We start from the raw sequence: 21,497 nt of genomic DNA on the forward strand, positions 1-21,497 counted from the left end.
TTATCCAAAACCTAATTAAGAAGTTGGATACTTAGATCAGGCTGTGACAGAGAATGAAAATGTCAAATGTGGTTGACAAGCAGGTCTGATCTACCAGCTCTGTTTACAGAACTTGAAAGGATTCTTCCTGCAGCAAATTTTTATTGGTGCAAAGCAGAATTATATATGCAATAGCTAATCCTCCATTGTAATTTCATCACTATCCACCGGCACATAAAAAATGGATCTTGCTTGTAACATGAAACAATTACAGAAGTGTCAAGATTGCAACAGAAGGGAAGACATCCTCAACCCAAAAGCATCCCAAAACAATAATTCTAAGGTGAGGGTTACCACAGTTCACTCAGGCCAGACTATGTCATGTTGTTTCTGGATCCAGTGCCTGGTGGCAGTATGTCACTGTTCACCAGAAAAGCAAAAGCTTTCAGCTGCAGTGGCACTTGCATTTTGGTTCCTGGATATTGATCAGAATGCTGTGAGACAGCCCTGAATTAAGAGGAGTAAAAAAAAGTAAAATTTACCTGCCTTCCCTGAAATGTCATGTTATTTTTTCCCCTCAACCCTAAAGCAAGGTGTGAAAGCTCCATCTTCTCCCTGCTGCCAAAAGCCTTCATTACGTCCTGAACAACAAAAACCCCTGATACTCTTGCCCATCTATCGCAAGGTTGTCATCTGTTTCCAGCCAGCTGCCAAAAACTCCAGCTTTTCCTCTTGGCAACCTTTACAGGGCAGTTGCTAGTTGTCAAAAGCTGCAGCACATCTGAAGCCCAACATTTTGGATGGCATAAAATTGACAGAATTTTAGTATTTAAGTAAGTAGTTCCACTAAATACACTCCGAAAAAAAGGGAAAACTGCACTCTGAAATGAATGAATAGTAAGAAAGTTTCAGCCAGGCAACAGCAGATAATTTGTTTCAAAGACAAGAAAGGCAAAGCTCCTGTGCCAGCACATCCTGCCTAAATGTTATACAGTTCCTTAAGAAAAAAACAGCTACAGTTTTAAAGTACAACAATAAGCTACATGCAGTCAGCTAACTCATGGTAAAAATCCGCATGCATTCTTAGCCCCCTGTATATACGAGGCAAATCCAAGTTAACTCTATGCTCAACAAGCAGGCTTTTGTCGAGAGCAAAATCAGGCACACACATGGTCAGCGAAGATCAGCTGATAAACAAAGCCTTGTTTTCCTGTGGTAACTCCAGCACACTCACAGTGGCTGAGCGAGTCTCAGCAGCCAGCAGCATGGGCATGGCGACTCTGATAACGCTGCCATTTTTGTGGAATATTCTACACAGAACCCACGCCTCTGTTTGCAAATGTGTTCATGGTAATTATGACCAGTGTCCGTTCTTTCCCCTTGGCGTCAGCCCAAAGAGTGAACTTTTAAGGAAATGTATTTAGCCCAACCAGCCCATCACTATTATTCACGTACAAAAACATTCTCAAAGAATGTTCCCGTATCACAACCCTGGCGGCTTTCTCTCTGCACTCTTCTCACAGCATTTTTCTTCTGACCATAAAAGATACTGAAGTCAGAAGTCTCGACCTCATTAAGCAAAGACACCATTTAATGTAAGAGGTCTGCAGATTTACTTCAGGAGCAGCATCACTACCTTCATATAAACAGAAGCCATCTTCCTGCTGCTCTGGGGCATGATGTAACCAGGGTCATCAGAGACTACAGTCAGCTTCTAAAGCTCAAAGGATAAAAAACACTTCTGTCATAAATTAGCTATTTCCACTAGCACAGTGAAACAAATCCCTTGAACAGAACAATCCACAAATCTAACCAAGAAGTCAAAGTCAAGATTTGTTCCCCAATAAGCGATAATTTAAAAAATCTTATAAATCTCATGTTTTTGTAAATGGACAAAACATAACTGTTCACTGAAAGTCTGTGGTATTTGAGCTCTAAGCATAGACAGCTTCAGTGCACTAGTTGTGAGATACTGAACAAAGGACTGCAGCTAAGCATGGCTGAATTTGATAGGCATCTAGATTAAAAAATGGATGAAAGAAATCTGTGAACATTGAACCAGGGCTTTGGAGGGCTTGTGGTTTTTTTTGGTTTTTTTTTTTTTTGACTGTTTAATAATGACAGAAAAAATATCTGAAGCAGTCACAACAAAAAACAGCAGCAGTGTCAGCAAAGGATTAAGGACAGCCAAATGAAGAATTCAACAGTGGAGGCAGCCCATTGTGCTAGTACCAAAGTATGATAAAACCCATGTGTGCTTACACATCAGAGCATGCTCTGCATGCTGCCACACAGTTCAGACCACAGTAGCCATACAAAAGCCCTTTAAGCAATTATATATAGATACGTATAAATATAACGTGTGTTTCAGAATCACTCTCAAGAGGTTGCTTCTTTGTGTAACAACCTTGCATGGCTGAGTGAGCTGGCTAGTGGCCCTCACTACAAACTTTCCTCCAAACTTCACTGAGTACGTATTTAACCTGTTGCTGTCCCACTTGGAAGCAGCTTTAATTTAGCATTATAAATAGCAAAAAGGGACAATTAGCTCCTAGAATTGCCCATTCTAGCTCCCACTGAAATCAAAGGATCAGGTTCAAAGCATGCCCCAGAGTGTGGTAAACTTCTCACAGGAAATGGATATGCTAAAGTAAATGCTGACGGCTGTGAAATGTACAAAGTAGAGCAATATTTTAGGTCTCGATCCTCAATTAAGATTCATCCCTATGAAGCACTGCAGTGGGGTTACAGAGCAGAACTGGATTCCTCATAATTAGTCCAGATTGGATCACGAATGAAAAAAATGTACTAGCTAGAGATGTTTCATTAACATCCAGAGATAGCTTAACATATCCCCCCTCATTGGCTGGCACAAATGTGTACACCAGTTGTGCTCTCACAAGCCCAGGCAACAACACATTTGCAAGCACAATTATTCACAATTAACTAAAATCTTCAGAGGAGATGTCATCGATACACTCGACATGTGGTACATTTCATAAGGGGGTGTTTTTGGTTGTGAGGGTTGTGAGTTACCTCTGCTCTGACCTAAACACATACTCAGCAGGAAGATGCATAACAATGAATTCCTAACCCTAAACCGTGTGATTCCTCAGCTTAAATTTGTGTGATCAACATCTGTGTGGTGGGACTACCGCAGCTATTCCACACACGATGCTCATTCACTGTCACATCTCATGGCTCAGAAAGACCTTTTGTACATTGTATTGTTTTTGGCTGTGGGGAGGAAGAGGTGGGGACCTGTCTGGGAAACAGGAAGCAGGAGGAAGCAGGGGAATATGGAGCAGAATAAGGTCAGAACGAAAAAGAATAAACGAGCATTTACACAATTTCTAAACCATAATAAACATATAGGACCAAAGTCTGCCTCAAGCCATGCAGGGAACAGTGTGCTGCTTGGCTGAAGTTTAAACTCTAATGTGAACCAGCAACGGTCTGATGGCTTACAAAAGCCATTTGCTGCTTTTTTCTTTCTCCTTTTTTAAAAATAATTTGGGCATTTGTTATCTTACAAGAGCAAGAAGATGCATATGCTGCTGTGATAAATATGCCAGTCTGGGAAGGGAAAAGAGAAGACAGAAGCCTCAAGTTTCACCATCACACTGAGAAAAAAACTCAATCCAGAAACAAAGTGATGAGAAGCACAACCGGATCCTCAGCTGGGGTAAATCAGCACAGAGCAGCACTGATTTCATTGTTCCTGTTTACATCAGCCAAGGACATTGCCAACACTCAAACTCCATGAAATTCTGCACTATGTTAGCACCATTTAACTCCAGCTTACGTGAAGCAGAATTTGACATGTTCTTTGATGGCTGGAGATTGTTATTTTACATTACAGATCTTGTCTTCTTTACTAGGAACGACGTGACCCCAAAGGAAAAATTGGAAGAATTTAAAAACACCACCATCTTCAGGCATCCTCATGCCTGGATTCTTAATGTCAGCCAGCAGTCTATTTGGAGGTACTCACTAACTGGTTACTGCCACGTCTACCCAGGACTTCCATCTGCAGAGGAAGAGTCTTCATGCATCCCACTGCAGGTAAACCTGTCTCTTACTCAACAGCAGGTGCTCTCTAAAGGATATCCCCTTGCTGCCAAGAATGTTTTCCCATTGTTTTCCTTTTCTATGCTGCACTGCCAAAGCATTTGTGCCAAACCTTAAGCCATCAGGGATTTTGATCCAGCTTTGAATCTCACAGACAGTGCACTTGTGCTGCAGCATGCCCCAATAAAAGCAGCAGGGTCTTCTTTTTAAAGCCATTTGCTGGAGCATTCTGGAGAAGAATCTGACAGAGTCAGCCCAGCCTCCCACTAGCAATACAGGCAGCTGCCCACAGGCACCTGAGGAGACCTGTGTCCTTAAAATGCCTGAGGCTGAACAAAAGGGAATCTAGCACATCCTTTTGTGAATGCTTTTGGCAACTCAAGGTGTGCTGTCAGACCAAGACCAGGTAGTGGTTTCTGCCCATGAAAGAGATCTTCCCTGCATTAGCATAGTTTCCAACAGGCTGTACAGCTAGCAGCTGCTGCATAAGATGGACAGCTGGGAGATGCCACCAAGAGCCCTCCCACTGACTGACTTGAGAAGGCTCAGCAGGTCCCATCACCAGCAGCCCAGAGCCAGAATACCTCTGTGAGCCAACTTACACAGGCACGGTTCTCATTCTGGCTCGTTCAGTCTATTAACTGTGGACATCCACCCAGTTGTTGTGGATTTTAATATGCTGCCATATCAAAGTGCTATTTCAGGACAAAGCTATTAATAGTAGTAGCAGCCAGAAAGCAGCCTAGAAGGAATGCAAGTGTCTTGATATTCCTGGAAGATCTAACAACTTCCCAGCATCCAAGCAAACAACATGTTCAACTGAAGATTTTTCTGTGCACAAGAGCCTTGCTCTTTTATTAGGGGATCTAACTATATGATAAGCAATCATAACATCCTTCACAGAAATGCCCAGTATGGATACCTGCTGAACGCCAGGTCTGCAGAGGTTACAACACAAAGTCCCAGAGAGTGGTACTACATTACTGCAGGCAGGCTGGTGAAAAGCAGAGGCTGGGTGCTCTGATGAAGCATCAGGAGATACTGAAGTTCTGCAGCAGCAGGTGAAAGAGGTGAAGGATGGGAGAGGACCTGACTAAGACCTGCTTGGAAAGTTGTCTGACACAAAAACTTCTTGTTGCTCAGAAGATCTCAGTGAGACCTTTGGCTTTCCAGCCTCATCCTTAAGTATTATATTTGAGTAAACCACATGAAACTTGACACTGTGCTTTCCTCCAAGATCAAAAGGCCCTAATGATGTTGCTGTGAATTAGAAGATGGCACACTCAGCATAGAGCCTTACTGATTGAACCATCACACACAGCTCCAGCTCACTAGCAAACAAAGAGTTTGGTACAGGATACTCTGTTCTCTCACCACCTTCCAGAACAGTAACAAACAAAACCCATATACCAAGAAGGAAAAGAGAAACACACTGTGGCCATTGTAATCCCAGGAGTGGACATGCTGTTGGGTATATTTCCAACTCAGAAATTTTAAAAACTTAGTTTACCTTATGAGTCTTATTTTCCCTGATTTTCCTTTTCTATATTTATTTAAGGATACATTGTACCTTCTAACATAAGTCCGCTTTTGTGGGGTGGCTATATACCTCTCCTTCCCTCTATTGCCTTTTTGCAATCGGATGGGAAGTCTCCACTGTCATGGACTTGGAAGACTGCAGCCAGGCTCTCTTGGCTTGGTTTCTGGGAAGGGGAATAGCAAGGCTATGTGCTCTGTTCCTGAGGAACAACAACTCTCCTGCTGCAGCAGTGGTGTCCCCTTCCTTGCAGGACAACCAATCCTCCCCATCATTTTGTTTATCATCAATATTGCTTGAGTGAAGTCATTTTTAGTAGCCCTCAAACAGGCAGGGTCTGTTGCCAGCTATCATAATCCCAAACACTTTCAGAACTCTGTCACTCTTCTATGGTACAATCCCTGTAACAGATAAACACAAACATCACGTTCCCCCATGTACAAATTACAGCTTTCAGGAGCTGCAATATTATTTTGGTTATAAACACACAAAGGTAACCTTTATGCCAGGCGAGGAGGAGTTGCACAAGAGACCATAGGCTGAGCCTCTGCCTTGCAGGGAACAATCCTGAGAGCCTTTGCTGCTTCTCCTCCCACCGACTCCGCTTCCCAGGCAGTTGCAATGATATCAGTGCTGAAGTGAGAGCCAGAATTCCTTGTGGTGGTAACTGGGGCTGTCGGAGAGATTTGCTTCAGTCCCACAGTCCAGGAACCAGGATTCAGAAAGAGAAACAAGCTCAAAACACGCTGTGTTAACTATTGCTAATGCTATTTGCTGGCACAGCCTGCATATCCAGGATGCAATATTTCATGACTTTTCGCCATCCTGAGTCCCTCCAGAAGTCAACATAGCCCTTTTCAACACATAGACACATTCAGGAGGACAGCATGAGCACCTCAGTGATGTTCCCCATCATGAGAGAAAGGCTCAGAAGGATTTCATCCACTTTACATCTCTAACCCTTCCTGTCAGACCACAGGCATCCCCAGCTCTGCAGATCTCCCATCACCATAGCACTGAGTGCACAATATATGCCAAAGAAGCACGAAGTCAAATCGACTCTACAAGCCTTGCCTGGGTGCTCCCTGAGGTCCTCCTCTGGAAATGCTAATGTGCCCCTACCCCACCACAACTAATGATGCACTCCTGGAAGCAAAAACTGCATTAAAGGTCCTCTTTACATGTGAGCCAAGAGCTTTCTTTGCTCCATACCACTTTTACTCATAAATATAATATCAAGGTGATTGTGTTCTCCTCAGCCTACTCAATGTTCTGTGAGTAAAACTGCAATTGGCGATTTATCAGATGGGAAAATAAAAGCCATTTTTCCCTACACTTAAAAATGACCACGTGCAGTCTCTGAAGCCCACCAATCTTCTTAACAAGGTCATGAATATCAGCCTGGAGGCGGAGGCAGAGAAACAAAACCACCCTCCACATGTTTTCCTTCCCTGCCGCATTCTTACCGATGTTTTGCTCACTTTCTAAGCAAAGAGGAAGCCTCTCCTGTTCCCGTAAGTCTGTGTTTATTCACATTCCAGGAGCAGTGGTGCTTACAGCCACGAGGAGCTCTCCAAGGGCAGAGAATCAGACCTTACTGCAAAAGATTCTGAAGCCTGAGACATGGCCAGTTCTGAGCAGCAATGAGGTGGAAGCCATGAGAGCAGAAGAGAGGCAATGGGTGGTGGGACACCATGAAATATTTGTCAAAACTGTTCTGCCGGCTAGCAAAAAAGCACAGCACACCATTCGCCCAGTGAAAAGACTGAAAATGCTCTTCAGGAGGCACAGCCTTAAGGGTCTGAACAAATCCCCCCAGACGTCCCTGGTGACAAAGAAGCCCAATTTGATCAATACAGCAGCATTATTAACACAGAGATGGCTTACACACAGCTGGTCATACGTTCCTGCCTCTGCCGACTGTGGGGGAAGGGGTGGAAACTCGGCAGCAGTTCACAGGGGAAATGTCTCTCAAAATCATTAGACTGCACAAATAATCTCTTACCCATTTCTATGCAAACTGCATTTCTGGGAGAACTCTGCTTTGTCAGTATTGATCAAGCTCAGGTGGAAACACATACATATTTTGTGCATTGTATGTTGGGTTGGGTTTCTTTGTTTTTGTTTTTCTAAAAGAAATCTTACTTTTAATTGCTTTAAGATTCCTATCTTCGGGCTTTTCTTTGCAGTTATGAAATGCCTTTGTGGGCTGGGGACAGACACAAACGTAGGCAGTTAACAATAATGTGACTGCAGAAGGTTGGACTTTATGAATAGCAAATCTTGTAAAAATATTATGGGGACTAGGGGCTGAGTTAGGTGTATTTGGATTCAAAAAGAAGGAACGGTAGAAGAAGGGTATACATTGCTATCACTGCCGAGCCCTGGTCGGAGTCATGGCCCTTCTGTGTCTGGCTCTTCACAGAGTTTACAGACAGTCCTGGCAAGTAGCTCAGGAATTGGCAAGAGAACAGAAGGGGAGAAAAACACATATAGCTAATCATCTGCTCAAGTATGGCCAGCAAATCTGAGGATTTAGTAAAATGGGGCCTTGTATGTGCAACAAGCCAAGTGGGGAGGAAGGGCATCGCTCAGGCAGCAATGTGCATTTGCACCATCCCAGGTGGTTTGTGAAGGGAAAAACACGACAAAAGCTAAAAGGAGAGCAGTAAATACTGACAGCATAGGAGGAAGGAGTGACTGTAATAACAAACACAAGATGGCAAATAGCCTTTAAAACCACGAGAAAGACCTTCTTACCCAAAGAAATTGGGTTTCAGCCATTGCTGTAAAGAAAAAGCACCAAGAAATGCTGCATCTGCACCAGTTATCTTTCTTCAACACTCAGCTTGGACATGGTCAAAAAATGAGGAAAACAACAGACTCATTTGCCCCTCTACCAGGAAGAAATCCTGCCACCTCTCTGACATAAAAACACAAAGACCATCAAAGTAAATACTGTACAAGGAAGGTAAAAGGCTGAACTTGAACTCACTGCATGACTCTACACTGTATTTACCAAGGTTTTCTCATCAGAAAAGTGTGGTGCTACTCCAGAGCTGCTGGCATAAAGCTTTCCCAGAAAGGGGTGCTGTACAAGTGTCTAGACAGAATAAAATTAAAAAGAACAAATTATATGACACTGCCCACTGTCTGCAAGCCAGGGACAGATTCTCACAGGGAGGAGTAAATCACTAGAACTGTAATCATAGCTAGTGGAGTTATCTTAATTTACACTAAGCAAGAATTTGGCCCAGAAAAATAATCCTGTCAAGTCTGCAGCCAAAAATTCCTCTGCTAGACCACATTCCACCAGCTAAACTGCCAGGGAAGACAATTGCAAAAAGAATTTAATTAAAATAGAAATCAAGGAACCAGTAGGCTTTTCAGGCTCCACACTCGTCTTTCCCTTAGTGACAACTGAGTATTTGGGTGCCCCAATTTCCCAGCCAGAAAAATGGGCACCTACAGCTCCCTGCTCTCTAAGGGCAATGACTGAAGCATCCTATCTGTTCAAAGCTCAGTCATTGTATCAAACAGACTTCTGAATGCTCTAAAACACTGGGTCTTGGATGGAAGCACATGCATTTTGCTTTGCTGAAACAGCTCTGTCATTGCTCTTGGAAAATCTGAGACTCAAAAAGGCAACTCTGAAAGACTGTAGGTGTCAGTCCTCTGACTCACCAGGGTACTGCTAGGGAATTTTACTGCCCCAAACCACATAAATCCTCTGGCACAGTGGGGGAAGGAGAAAGTCCTTCCTCACTGTTGATCCCTGTCGCTGAAATACAGATATGCACAAAGAATACTGCTTTGCCAGTTCTCTTGTTCGTATTTCATCTCTGAACTTAAACTTCTGTATTGATTAGTATCTCCAACAGAAAGTGGATTTTCTGCACACACTTATTTTTTCAACTCCACCTGGAAGTCATTAAGTGGAATAATACACCAGGGATGCAGAGCAATGCAATCACGCCATCAGCTAATAAGGACGATGTCACGTGGTGCCTAACTGTCGCAGGTCCTTTCTTCTCTTTTACTCCTTAATTTTCATTAAAACATTTGGCTTTTTGCATGTTTGTCTGCAAGAACATCTGCAACAGTGTATTGTGCAGAACCTGTTTTTTTTTTTTTTACAGTACTTGTGTTCAGCACAAACATTTTTAAAAGATGCTCACCTCTGTGCTGTTCATGGAACATTTGTGCTTGAGAAAGCCGCTAATTTCCAGGCATGATCCTGTTTTGTACACCTGATACCTGCACTTCTAGAAGAACATAGTTACTGCCCCACAAGCCAGCTGAGCATTGATTAACATGTTATTTTGTATTCTCTCACACTCTTCAAGGACAACCTCTCTTAAAAGCTTGCTGAAAAAAAAAAAAGAGAAGAAAGATTACAGTCTCTGTGAACAGTTTCACAGAGGCACATAGAGAAAACCATCACGGCTCTGCAGCCCACAACCAGCTGTGCAGCTCATTACTACCAAATGAGGCCCCACTGCTTTGATACAACCCCAGCAGACACTGGGTTGAGCAGCATTCCTCCTGTGCAGGAAGGAAGGGGAATCACACATCCTCCAAAACACCAGGATTCTTCTTTGCAAGCCTCCTCTGCAAGCATCCTGAACTGCCCCAAAGGAGCAGCAACAGTTAAAAGCAGCAAAGTGGACAACAGTCCAGGAAGGCCTTGAGTGCAGGAGAGCAGTTGAGCTCACCGCAACCCATGGCACATAGTGCTTCCCCACATCTCAAGCATGCCTCCTGCTAGCAGCTTCCTCAACTCTTCCTTTATGGTGGCGCGGCTGGGATTTACCAGTCCTGCCTCTCTTGGGTCCAGTCCAGAACCCACTTGGATGCGAGGGAGTTATTTCCATTTCCTCCAAGAGCCTTGGGACAAGGCCGAGCTGCCTGCCCAGCACTGACTCAGCAACAACAGCTGCAGAGGAGGTGGAAATAGTGCCTTTCTGTGTTGCAAGGACTGGGGCTATGCAGCAAGCTGGTGAAAACACCAGGAAGAACCTTTAGAGGCAGCCAGCACACAATCACGTTCACAGCTTCACTGGGTGAGTCCACATAAAAGTCCAGGAAAACGTGCACTCCAAACAATGCCTTCCAAGCTCCTCACACTGATGAGTGAGACACTTTTCTCTGCTACAGTATCAGCATGAGGGTGCTGCAGGCCCAACATACTCTCCCACAGCCCTATGGGGCCACCTCCTACTCACTGGGGCTGTGCTGGGACCCTGTTGTAGGGCAGATAATTCAAAAGGATGCAATTCATAGGAGACATCACGGAGGATGGGATATTTCTGTAAGGCTTTATGTAGATGGTACACAGACTACTGATAAGTAAAGGGTGGCTCACCTTTTACGATAGCTGAGGCTCACCGATGATCCACATGGGAGGGATCTCCAACAAGAGAACCTTCCCTGGCAGTGGTCAGCCCTTAAATGGGGTCTGGGAGATGTGGAGCCAGACTCCACCCCTTCCAATCACACAGGTACATCACCTTCACCTGTGCCCCTGTGGCTGACTCGGTGCTCACCTCAGGTGATCCATCAGTGGTTCAGGCTATGATTCAACAGTTCCCATACACCTGTCCACACCACTCCCTTTGCTGAGGGCAGGACAGAGGTGTGTCAGGTGTTGCAGAAATTAAAACAGCTTTTCTAATAAGCCATGATCAAGAAAACCAGTGGACTTCAGCTTTTGGCATACGTATGCTGTTTTCAGAACAAGGAGCAGCAACTCATGGCAGCATTACTCTTCCCATCACTACTAACCATGCAGTTTTCAAAACCATACCTGTACTTGTTTTTAGGCTCTAAAATTCTGAGGTTTTCCACTGCCTGCTATCAATAACCACTCTGATCAGTTATCATCACATCCAATCATTAACACCATTTTTACTTCATCGACTTGAGTTTTGATCTATTTTTGGTGGATTTTTTTTTTTTTTTTTTTTTTTGTGATGCCACCAGAGAGAGAAAGCATATAAAGAAACACACACAGGGGCAGGAAACAAAATCCTTGAGGCTGAATTTGGAGAAAGATAAATTAATGTATTTATAGAAGAAATACCAGCAGAGCACTTACCCTAACTACAAAGCTGAGATAGAGTTAGGCTGAAGAGATCGGAGCAGATAAGACAGCAAAAACCACTACAGTTTGGGGGATACATTCTTAGCATCTCATATACAGGAAAACTGGAGGGAACACCAAGATGGAAGGTATGACAAAATTGAAAGGGACATGCACAATTATTACTAATTTTCATGTCTGCTGCATAGTCAGTATTATAATCTCCAGTCAATGAGAGGAAGTCTCACTTTACATTTAGATGAAAATTCTTGAAAGTTAATATAGATAAAGATGGGGAAAAGCATCACTTCGTTCTTTTATGGACTGGATATGAAACCAAACAAAGCAATGGAGCTGCTCATGGACAAAGAAGAGAATAGAGGACAGCGAGAAATTAGATTCAAGCAGGAAGGAAAACAGGGTTTTAGATATTCTTCCCCCAAATGAGGTTTTAGCCTATGCTTCCAAGGCAGTATGAAATGACACCCAGGCAAAAGTATTTTATGATGTAACAGAGATGATTTTTTTCTGTGCTCATTTCTGGATTAGAAATTTCTGAATTAGTAGAACTGCTAATCAGCAATTCAGAAAATCAGTAATTAGCAGTGGACCAGATCTACTTATATGCACAATTAACGGATGCTGCATGAAGGTAGTGACTGAAAATGCCTTTTTATCACGTGTACTCTGCTTTGAACCCCATGTGCCTTCAGAATTTGCCATTAAGATCCCCCTCCACGCTAAACATTAGCTTTCCTGCAATCTTTCTTAACCTCAGAGGCCAATCTGCAGTCAGAATTCAGCCCCACACTCTCTCCTTGTCATGGCACTACATGACGTGACACAGATTCACTTTTGATTTCAGTAAGCCTAGGAGGAAGCCCCACCTCCACCAGTCTGGCCTCTCTTCCAACCTGGCACACCATACATATGAAGTGGATTCTCCAAATGAGGTTCCTCTCTGGCCACCCATACATGCACACACACAGCCCTGCCTTCAGGTAAGTCATGCTTATACCATAGCTTTTTGACATGACTAAAACACAGCAAAAAGGCCTTGACAGATTTACTGACAGAAGCTAGCTATAAGTTCAAAATACCATTCCGCTCATTTATCTGATCCCTTGATGAAAGTGCCCATGGAATTACACAAAAGAATGCAGATGATCATTTACACCCACTTTCAGGTTGGCTTCCACTGCTGAATATGAAAGTCTGATCAAAGTGGGATCCTTCTATCTTCCCATGCACTGAGAGTGCTGAGAGACCTCTCTCACCTGTCTGTGTTTTGCTGTCCCAGGGGAAGCAAATCCCACACTAGATATCACCCTGCCTTGCAGTGCTGGGGAGAGCATGTTTAGAGCTTAGAAACATCTCTTCCCTTCTCACCTCCATGCCTTCTTCATTTGAAAAAAACAAAGCAAATGAACCATGCTGCATCCTGTTTCATAGACAGACATTTTTTGATGGAGAGACAATTTATTTCCAGCAGAGTTTCCATTATATATTAGCTGAAAGTAGGGGAAGAAACAGTATTTATAACGTGCCTATGGCCACAGTCACTACAAAACAGAAATAAGCCAGTACGATCAGCACATAACTTAATGGCCTACTGCACAACATTTAACAAATGTATCCTCTCATGACAGCTCTTGAGACTATCTCCTCCTCCTGATAACATTTGAAGCACATTTATGAGAGCCATAGAGCAGTAATATTGTTTTAATCAAATCATTAAAATGGGTGTGCTGTTTTGTGCCCACATCCTGGTATTTATTCCACATCCTGACAACATTCAGGATTTGTATAGGCCATTCTCCTCCAAAGTGTCAAGTGACTTTGTAGATGCTGGGCCAGTGTAAATCTGCGTATCACCACTGTGATTTTGGCAGGGCTGCATCAGTTTGCATCAGCCAGGATCTGACTCACCAACTGATCCAAAACCCTCATGTGATGTGAGAACTATTTTTCCCTTTCACAGAAAGAAAAAGGAGTTCAGAACTCGATGTCAGTGGTTTTCTTAACCTTTTCCAACATACAGAAATGGAAAGGAGAAAGAAATTCCCACCTTCTCACAGTGTAACATCTGCTGAGAGATGCAGCTTGCTCAAAGAAAATCCTAAATAAGAAGGCATTGCAGCTGATCCAGCTTTCACTGTATGAAGAAAATCCATCTAAGACTGCCCTAGTGGAGTCTTCAGCCTAGGAATTATCCAGCATCCATATGAATAGGCATTTGACTCTCAGAAGATAAGTATTCCTACCCTAGGCTGTGCTTGTACAATACCAGGTGACATGCACTTATCCTGAAGTCCCCCAGCCGCAACAGAAGAACCTGACAGTCCCTTTCGCTGGGTTGGGTCAGCACTTGGAGCCATCAACCTCTTCTTTCAAGATCTCTGATACTTTTCTCCTGGACTGATCAGATGGAAACGTCCCTTCCTCTCACTATGTGCTGCAACCCCTCCTGCACCTTCACCTGTTTCATAAAGCTCCAACACTAGAGGCTACTGGTTACACCAGAAGCGTGTTTCTCAACACCAAAAACAAGCTTCTGGCTTTCTCAAATGTCTAGGAAAGCCTACGAACACAACTTTACACTATCCCAAAAGACCACAAACCAAAACCACATAAAAACAACGTGCACCTTGCCTGAAGTACAGCAACCTTTCGATGTTCACATCCATTCTGGGGTTTTGGCATAGCTTATGAACATCTGTGACTGGGATAGCAGCAGCACACAGTGATGGAAAAGAGCTGCTTTGCCCAAACCGGTCATACTGTCCATCATCATTCCAGTGCCCACTGCTTTTCCCTTATTATTATAAAATGTAGACAAATTTTAAAAAGAGACACTGACATTCCTCCCAAACTGATCTAGTCACTGATGAGGGAGGTCTCTTTTCACTGGCACAGCCTTTCCATTGAGCAGCAAACGCAGCCTCTCCGCTGTCCACGTGTCGGAAACAAAGCCATTTCTGTCCTGATGTTTTCCATATGAAACACCAGCTCCCATCCTTCTTCTCCTCTTTCCCTCCCTTTCTTATTTTATTACTCATGCAGCAGCTGTAGTAGCTTGCAGATGAGTGGAATGTTTCCTTCGGAGCAGTGTAAATTTTCCAGACTGACAAGGGAGGACAAAAGAAAGAAAAGAAGAAAACAACCTCTAAACAAGGATCATGAAGTGCTTTTCACTAGTAAGAAGCAGACAGCAAACTCTGCAGGGCTGTGACCCTTTAAGCAACTGTGCAGCCACAAGTAAAAGATTAAAGCCCCCAAGCCGCTGTACCCTAGGATGTGAAGCACCTCAGAACCAGCAATGAGCCAGGGGTACCCAGACAGGGCAAGCACAGAAGCCTCATCCAACAGATGACAGAGCACCTTGCACCTCACTGTGAGGAGTCCCATATGAGCAGAGCTGAGTGGGGAGAAGAGTAACCAGCAGCTGTGAGATGATGGAGACGTGGCTGTACTGCTATTGCACACCTCATGCATCTGTATGCCTCACCAGATTTGTACCTCCAGGTTACGGACCAGAAGCAGTCAGACACTGCTTATGGTGTCACATGGTGCTGTGGCTGCAGTGTTCAAAAAATGCAAGAGTAACAGGCTGCAATGAGCCAGGATATCTTTTATTAGCCAAACTGATATTAGTGGGGAAAAATGAATCAAGTTTTAGGGCCACAAGATAACAAAGCGGAAGGTGCCAAACCAAGTCTCTCACATCAGAAACAGGGACAGCCTCTAGAAAGTAACCCTGGTTCAAACATTTGCTACCAAACAGTCTACCAGCTGGAAAAAAAAAAAAAAAAAAAGGACATTTTTGTTAATCTGAAGTGTTTTATTAGGATACATGAGTTCTGCAACCACCACATCATCACCTAAAGTTTCATGCACCCAAGAAATGATGTGCAGGGGGAGACCTGAATCAAGCAGAAAAGCAATCCAAATCTCAGTCTAACAACACACCTAAGGCTGTGATGAGAGCACAAAAAGCAAGCAGACAGGAGCAGTTCTCTCCCCTTCTGCTCTTCCACTTATCAAACATTCTCGCTGTGGCCTTTGCTTACTGGAACCTTGGTTTTCCAATCAGCACTGGTGAAAAATGGAAGGTAATTAAAGGCAGTCCCCTACCTTACCCCTACCAGTACAAAGCACAATGCTGATTCCCCTCCTAGGCTGGAGGCAAGACAGGTCAGCAATGGGTAGAAACTGCAAATGTTTGCAATGCAAGAACTCTCCTTCATCTTGAAAACAAAGCATGCCCACTGAAGAGTCAGGATTAAAACCAAACGCCTAACAGCATAGTAGCCTAGTAGTGCCATTAGTAGTGAAAGCATTTTGAAAATCTAATTTACTTGTCACGCTGCATGCATTTTCCTCACTGCACAATCCAAACAAACAGTCACTTTCACTTTGATTTCCAGTCACTTTACTCAGTTGCATGGGAAGAATGCTGCACTGCAAGGGCTGCAAAGACAGCGGGTGGGCAAGATGAACCCATCCAAAAAGCACAAGCCTTGCTTACAACATGTTGTTTCTTCCTCTTTTTTTTTTTTTTTTAATTATATAGATGGAGATAATTTCAGTGATTGCAGTTTATGTCAAAGCATGTTGATTTACAAGCTTCATCATGGTCAAATGTCAACCTTATGCCAGTGTGCCTTTAAAACTGACCTTGGGAGGCTGTAAATTTAAGGGCAGGATTTGTAAATCAGGACACGAACTGGACTCTCTCAGAAAAGCCTCTCATAAGGCAGTGTCCTTCTCCTTTGCATGCCCCCCCATCAATCACATTGTCTCCCAGACTTGCTTCTGTTCCTGGCTACCTCCCTACCCCTTGCTGAGCAGGGGCTGTTGGCATCCTCATGTGATTTAAGCCCCATCTTTTCACGCAGGTCCGTAACACTGGCAAATAACCAACAGGATTAGGAAGTGTCAGACATGGTCTGTAAGCCCCGTGTTCAAAACCATTATGACACGTAAATGCGTACGTCTGTGGGACCTTCACCAAGCATTAGTACACTGTCTGTGCGTGACTCAGACTCTTCAGTGTACATTGTAAAGTATACCACATGCATCTTAATAGTTCTCTAAACAACAACACGTGTAAGGAATACACACTTGCACTGAGCGGAAATGCTCTAGATTGGAAAGGATCCCTCATGTGAGAACAAAGAGAGAGCAGGTACCTCCCTTAAAATAACTAAGAGCATCAGAGAAGCTTATCAATACAGTGAAAAACATTGAAACACTAAAAATAAACAAACCCTTGCCTTCTTGTTCAAGTTTCCTACACCCAACCCTCCTGTTCGCCTCACTTGCTAAAAACCACGATGGAGTAGAATTGGCACTATGCACAGACCTCAGGGAGGAAGGGGTTAAGGTCAACTTTCAGCTCTTTATCTACACTGTTTCACAGAGGTTGTCCCACATCTGCAGAGGGCTCTCAGCTGCACAGTGCTTTCACCCCATGGGATGGGGTGGCTGGGTCTGTGACACTGCCTGCCCCTCCATTGCAACCCCTCTTGCCCCAGCCACCTTCCAGAGCACCGTAAGCCTCTAACATTCCAAGCCTCTAACAGCAACCCTCACAGCATCTGCAGAAGCAATGAGCTACCAACAGCCTGTAACTGAAGAACTGAGGAGAGGTTTGACACCCTGATGCAATCCAAGATGTCTAACTACCCTGGTCCACAAAGGCTGAAGCAATTTCCTCTAGGAAGGGAGAAGAGATGCAGACCCTGCTCTCACATGCAGCCAGGCAGCCCTCCCCACCAGCTGCTGCCAAGACCAGGGGTGGCAAGCACAGGCGTATGCAGGGACATGCACATATCTCCATGCTGCTGTCTCTCGAGTTCAGACAATAGAAGCATTTTCTTAATGCCAGTGGAATCAAGTAACCAGCTTTTTATATTTTTTAAAACAAAAGACCACAGAGTAAGTCTTCAGTGGCTCAGAAACAAGAAAAGTAGAAGGAACACGAAAGCTTTTTAAAAAACCTATGTCTTTAAAGACCATCTCAGTGCTTTGTAAACCAAGCATATGATTTTTGAACACCAAGAGGCAACGCGGGGAAGGAAACACAGCCAAGAGAGTACTCAACTCAGACACTCAAACACGTGTAGTGTCTATCAAGACTGAAGTCAACAGAAAACTGGGATGGTCTCAAATACAACAGCATCAAGTAGGGGAAAACAATGTAATCAGATCTGTACGCCAAGCCTGTCCTCTACCTAGTAAAACAAGGGAGGAAAGGAAACAGAGAGGAAAGTAAGAGGGACTCAGCATCACTCTTGAAAACCTTCATTAATTCTCCAAAATTCAGCTTTACCATCTAAAATGAAAACTCCCACCAATTACAATGCTTGTGAATAAATTTTAGGAGGTTTTGAGTGTTATGATCAAAAGTATTTCTTCCCTTTTGCAGGATGTGACAGATTTGGTATGAGGTGTTACACAACTGTTTAACATACTGAACACCAACGCTTCTCCACCAGTGAGCAACATCCCTTTTTTATAAGGACAAATGCAATCAAGGTTGGTCATGTGCAGCTACAGAGTCATACAGAAACAGCTTCCTCTTACATTCCTGTACCACATGTTCCAGTGCAGAATGGAGAACCAGCACACTGGATGCTTCTCAGTGGAAAGATATTGGACAAGGCCTCAAAAATACGTCAGTATCCAGAAGAAAAAAACCCAAAAATATTGTCTTCCTACCTCAGAAACTTCAGTGTGAAATTACTGTATTGTACTGAAGAGCTTCTGACACTTCCACATGGAAGTATCGCATTGCTATACACTAGCTGTATCTCTCAATTTTTATGGAGCCTACTCAAGTCTATGCACTGCATATTATAATATAAAGACATGTGGGTTGAGAGGTTTGAGGGTTAAAACATCTCAAACAAATAAGAGGAAGCATACTCAAGCTTAGAATCCACATGATTGTGCACTGCTTACAGGTATATACTCCATCTCAAACTCATATGCCACACACGTTTAACACTTGTAACATGGATTGCAAGGCTCTACACTTTCATAATGCTTTAGTAATTTATAACAGGTTCTGTAATAAAGGGGATCGCAAAACAGTACAGACAGCAGTTTCCAGTTTGTCTTTCCTTTTTCTCCATCTCCTTCTACAGGGTGACAGGAGTTTGCTGTCAGCACATGGAGCAAGCAGAGAGCATGGACTGGTGCTCCAGTCTGAAATACACTGCCTTACACATGTGGCTGTTCTTGGAAGTCAACCATTTCTGCAAGATATTCTCAGGAGGCATGATGTATAAGCACTATAAGCACTTAAGAAATGTGTTGCACTGTGACTGGAACCAAGATGAAATAGCAATATTAAAAGAGATGTTTTAGATTATGTAGTGGCCAACTATGCCATTAAACTAGAACAATGGAGACGATGGGGAGGCAGGAATGTTTTCCAGTGTGATTTATATCTTTCCAGTAGTATGGAAAGTTTTCCTATAGGCCTGAAAATGATCCTATCTGCCAAGTAGAAGTCAGCATTAAGATGTAAGGGTTCCACTAGATTAGTCACTTTGGGATTCTCTGCTCTCACACAACACTGGGATTTCCAGGCCCACTGCCAGGATGGGTCATTTCAACCTCCCCATCCCACTAAGACCATGTCTCAGCATCGCTGGTGTCAGCCATTTCAGAAGATAAAATGAGGCTTAAGGACTTGATTAAAAATACACAAAGAATGCTCTACCACAGAGTCAAGGTTAAAACAAAGGTCTCCTTGATTCTATGCAGTCAGGAAATGTACATCCCCCTTCAAAGGATCAGAGCTTGCTGCAGTTGAGAGCAACTGGGTCAGCCAAGGCAAGAGGAAGCATTATCAGTTCAACAATACAATGCTATTCTTACCAATAAGATTTGTTCTGCCCAATGACACATATGGGAAAGGGTGGCAGTCTTGTAGTGTAAGCCTGAGTATGACACTCAAACCCTGCAAATTTTAAACTCCTGAATCAACTACATGCACAGTGGCCCCATGCAGTTACCTGCTTGCTGTGCTCTGGGAATCACATGCTAGAGTGTGCTCTTGCAGCCAGCACCAAAAATGAAGAAAGCCGCAAAACATATCCCCACAAGACCTCTTCTCCACAGAGGGATGGTGAGTCCAGAGACCTCCAAAGGGACAGGAGACTAGGGTCTGTTTGAAATGCTGCACTTAGAAGAGATGTATCCAACTACTGAAGATGCCCCCCACACGCTGATCTTTCAATGACCCTCAAACACTGTTGTGAGGGCACAGCACATGGAACAGGCTGAAGCCCCATGTCCAGCCCCCGCCAGTTCTCACTTTGCAACCCAACACACTCACAGTGGGACCACGTGAAGCTCCACGGGATGCACTCCTTGCAGCCACTCCCTCGAAAACAGCATTCTGCCCGCCTCCTTCTGGCAGAGCCAGCTCCCCGGCTTTGTGCTGCTCTCCCTGCAGCCTGGCCCCAGTCTCGGGAATGCCATCAGACACCTTCTTCCGAGGAATGGCTTGTGACCAGAGCTCCTCATGCTGCAGGGCAGCAGCCCTACAAGTGCTGAAATCTACCCCCAGATGGATTCTGAATTGCGGAGTCAGCTCACAGGAGCAAGGGCAGCCCAGACGGTTCACATTACTACAAGGATGGAGCGTCAGGCAGAAACAGACAGATACTGAGATACCAGCCAGCTGGTGTACAGCAAATGCCTGATTTTTCAAAGCACATCCCACCTCTTTCTTTTATCTCTCTCATGGGCTTTGCAATGCTGCTGAAAGAGACTAAACAAGGTTCTCCCTCTCCTGTTGAAGCTGTGCTGCTCATGAGGTCCTGACCTCTCCACTCCAAAACACTCCTGACCTCACAAGTGCTTCTGCTGAAGGAGGACAGCCAAAACTGACACAGTAAAGCATCTTTTTTTTTGCCTAAAACCCAATCCCTCCCTTCCCACCAACATCTGTTTTAAAATAATGCAAAACACATCATAGATTCAGTTCCAGCTTCACTTCAGGTATTCCTACTTTTACTACATAAACTATGACTGGGATGGAGTGACTTTTTTTTTTTTTACTTTTTCTTCCTGAAAAGAAAACATACAGAAGAGATGACAAAATTTACTTGTGTTATACATATTGTTGGGCTGCTTTCATTTGGCTCCAATGCTGTCAAAAGCGCAAATGTCAAACTTGCCCACGTTTCTCTCATAGTGGGAAGGGAAAAAGGGCAAGATCAGCTGACCACGCGCGAGCATTTAGCAACCTGTCAGTGCCCTCTCTGAGTGATGGCTGTTTCACAATCGGAAATATGAGCAACTGCCCAGCTGTGAAATCCTCAGTCAGCAGCTACAATAGCATGGTCCAGAATCAGGACAACCAGTGACTGGGGACTGTGGCAACACTCTTACCCCCAAGTGTTCTCCTCAAGTTGTCAATGAGGCACATGCATCACTTACTGTAACACAAGGGACTCTACTTCTAGCAGCAGCAACTGGCATGGACTAACCCTTCCCCATAGAGAGCCAACAGCATGCGAATCACAAAACAACCTGAGCTCACAGCCCAACCAGGAAGCCTGCTCTTGACCCCCATAACTACTTCCCCCCATTTAAGAGACTCTGAAGTAATCTCCTGGGGACACGGCTTTGCTGCTGCCAGAAGCACTGCTCTGCAGCCAGCAGGGAGCTCAGGTCTTGCACTAGAGCTCTTCATGGGAGTGGAGACAAGACCTATTCAAGCATCTTTGCACAGAATTAAAGCTGCTGCTCCCAGCCTCAATGCTTCCCACAGGGATTGGCCACTACCTTGACAGCTAGGACTGACTG

The 21,497-nt window shown here is 44.1% G+C and overlaps 1 protein-coding gene across 3 annotated transcripts in view; it reads right to left on the reverse strand.

Annotated features, from left to right (window-relative positions):
- The window catches only part of KLF7 (KLF transcription factor 7), a 54,588-nt gene that overhangs the window by 30,602 nt on the left and 2,489 nt on the right, over positions 1–21,497 (reverse strand). The window lies entirely within an intron of this gene.

Source organism: Cyrtonyx montezumae, unplaced genomic scaffold (genome assembly GCF_038088225.1).
Source record: "Cyrtonyx montezumae isolate F1298 unplaced genomic scaffold, pur_monq_1.0 scaffold_7, whole genome shotgun sequence".
In the NCBI taxonomy this organism is placed as follows: domain Eukaryota; kingdom Metazoa; phylum Chordata; class Aves; order Galliformes; family Odontophoridae; genus Cyrtonyx; species Cyrtonyx montezumae.